The sequence below is a fragment of the Crocodylus siamensis genome, chromosome 1 (assembly GCF_052110815.1).
Source record: "Crocodylus siamensis isolate JL-2025a chromosome 1, ASM5211081v1, whole genome shotgun sequence".
Classification (NCBI taxonomy): Eukaryota; Metazoa; Chordata; order Crocodylia; family Crocodylidae; genus Crocodylus; species Crocodylus siamensis.
The window spans coordinates 408,727,445-408,730,525 of NC_143395.1; positions in this window are offsets into that span (position 1 = coordinate 408,727,445).

Here is a 3,081-nt window from a genome sequence, read left to right on the forward strand (position 1 = left end):
CCTGCCGCGGCTGCCGGGTTGCTATGGACACGGGACGCGCTTCCGGCGGCGGGGGGGAGGGGCGCAAGAGCATCGCGCGTTCCGCGAGCACGTGTGTATGGTACGCTGCCGCGCGCGGCATGTGGGCAGTGCCCATGGGTAGATTGATAGATGTGTGTGTGTGTGTGTGTGTGTAGGCATCCGTCTGCATCTGTGTATCCACACACACATAGAAAACCACCTCCCTCTCCACCTAGCTGCCTCTCCTCTTCCTCCTTCCCAGCCCCGCAGGCCCCCGTTCATGCCCCTCTCCCCTGAGCAGTGTGTGTGTGGGTGTGTGAGGCTGGGGGAGGGAGTCTCTGGGAGGCTGGTTCCCCTCTGGCAGACCCGGTTGTGGTATTTGTGTTGCCGTGGTTCTCAACCCCATTTCTGTATACAGCGGTGGCCAGCCCTGACCCAGTGCCATTCACTCACAGCCCGCTGCCCACAAGCCCCCTGCCCCACCAAGCAGCCCCTGGCAGGCTGGAGCTCTGCCAGCCACCTGCCTGCAAAGGAAACACCCAACACCGCTTCCCATGTTTCTCTCCTTTAAAGGAGACTCCATTTTTAAAGTTTTGATATATTCTTGTGACCCACTCCTGGGTCATAGCACACGGGCTGGGCACCCAAATGCATGCAGCAGCTGTGGTTGAAGCACCATGAGAGGCTGGCAGGGCAGCAGGGCTGTTCGAAACCTGGAACTGCGGTAGAAATCATGGAGAAGAGGGGCAGGAGCAGACCTCCAGAGGTCATCTAGTCTAAGCCCCTGCCTGAGGCAGGAACATCCGTCCAAACTGGCCTACCAAATCTAACCTTGTCTCCTAGCAAAACTTCGTGGGATTAAGTTATTACTTCTAAATTGTAAAAGCTAGCTCCAAACAGAGTAGGTAGTGAAAGCAGAACAAGCTGCTATCAAGAACATGGGTGCTATGATGTACGCTGTCTTGTACCTATGGTGCCACAAAACGTGCTCGATTTGCTCAAGCAGGACCGACGGATTGGTTTTCATTTTCACAGACAGGAGCCCAGTCAATATCCTTAGTGCAGCAATACCCAAAATCTAACAGATCCGGCACCACCAATTTAAAACAATACAAGCTTAAGTCTCATGAGGCAGGGTGTAGTGCAGGATGTGGGGGGTAGGGGGAGAGTTTGTGAAGGGGTGTGGCTGTGTGAGGGGCGTAGGGTATGTTGAGGAGTTGTGTATATGTGGGGACAGGGTGCGAGTGTGGTGGGAGGAAGGGGGGGTATGGAGATTCCCCTCTCCCCCCACATGGCATAGCTGCAACCAAGGTGCTCAGAGGCATGGCTCTGGCCATTGCAAGTGGCACAGCCTCCACCGGGCAGCCTGTAGACCCACACTTGCTGGGCACGGGAGGGAAGCCCTGCATGCTGGAGCCAGATGCCTTCCCCACCCCCCAGGGAAGCCCCAGCAGGTAAAGCAGCCAGCTCCAGCACACAGGGCTTCCTTCCCATGCCCAGCAAGTGCGAGAGCTGCATGTGGGTGCAGGTGCATTGGTGATCTTGACAGCATAACAGAGGCTGGGCCCTTCACTACGATGTGTAGTGCTAGCAGGAGCCACACTCCACCAGGTGTCAGGGCCAGGCATGAGTGCCCTGAGTACCCCCGCCTGCTGCTGCTATGTACCACTGACAGGTTGTCTGCATACCCAAATTGGGAACTGCTGTCCTAGTGAAAGTTAAGAGTTGTGAACCTGTTTTTAAAACTTTCAGGTCACTAACCATGACCCAGAGAGGTATAGATTATGGTTTTCACAACCATCATCATTTACTTCTTGACATACCAAATCAAGTTCAAAGTCCAAACTTCTCTTGCAACATATGAAGATACTTCTTTAAAGGATTTAAAGAAATTTAACTACAGAATTTAAATGTGCCACCCTTTTACATAATAAACTAGTGGTTCAAACACTTGCACAGAAGTAGGAGGCCTCAGTAGTTTAAGGAAGCTCCAACCACCCAGACAGAGGCTAATCTCCTGTTGAAGCTGTGCTACTGTATGACATTAGGTTTTTATTAGGCCTGGAGTGTTTTTATCCAACAACTGTTGGATAAAATACATGAACAGTCCTTGAAGTTGCGGGTTTTTCCACCCTATATCAATGCCCTAAACCAGGTATGTATTCCTAGCCCCACAAATCTTGTATCCTTTGTTTCAGTGGCATACTTCTTCCGTAAGAGGACTGAAGAATGCCTCCAAGCAGAAGAGACTTAAATTTGGTTAGGGTATGTCCTTCCATCCTAGGACATGAAAGATGAGGATCTGAACCTCCTCAGGCTGAGAAGAAAACTGAAGGCATTTCCAACTTTCTGCTAAGCATTTAAATCACTAGAGTACTCTATAAAAGGAGGACGCCACCGCCGCCTCCTCCAGCCACTCTATAGCTGAAGTGGCAACCACAACTGCTTTCTGAGAAGGCTGGTCCTGCTGGCATGCATTTCAAGTCTTTGGAGGACTTGAGCAGAATACCTACTTTCTTGATCATGACTTTAGTAAGAGACAGGCACTGAACTGCTCAGACTATGTTAGTTATGAGCATACACAGATACAGAACTCCGGGCACTTAACCTTCAAATGCAAGTAACCTGGTTAGTTTAGGTACCTTCAAAATTAGATGGCACCTTGGCAGGGTTTTTTGCATAATTTTGGACTTGGACACCTGAAGTAGGACTTATATGAATTCTGGAAGGTCTTTCATCTGGCTTTGCATAACCAGTTGTCCAGAGGTGGGAAAGGGACATGCAGCAGTTTTACTGACCTGCAACACCAGTACAGCTGTTGGCAGAGAACTGAAGTTCCATTCATCTCCCACAAACCACCCCAGTATATGGGAAATTCTTAGGGCTTTGTGAAATGAACCCCTTTAAATATAAACTCAGCAGCTTTGGAAGCATACTCTGTATATTCCATAGCAAGTAATTCATTAAGTAATAAATATTTAAGTAATATTTCTATCCACAACTTCAATTCCCAGTCTTACTTGCACATTCTCTTTCAAGTTCCCCCAAGCGCCTCATGAAATAAAGAGATTCACACTCAGA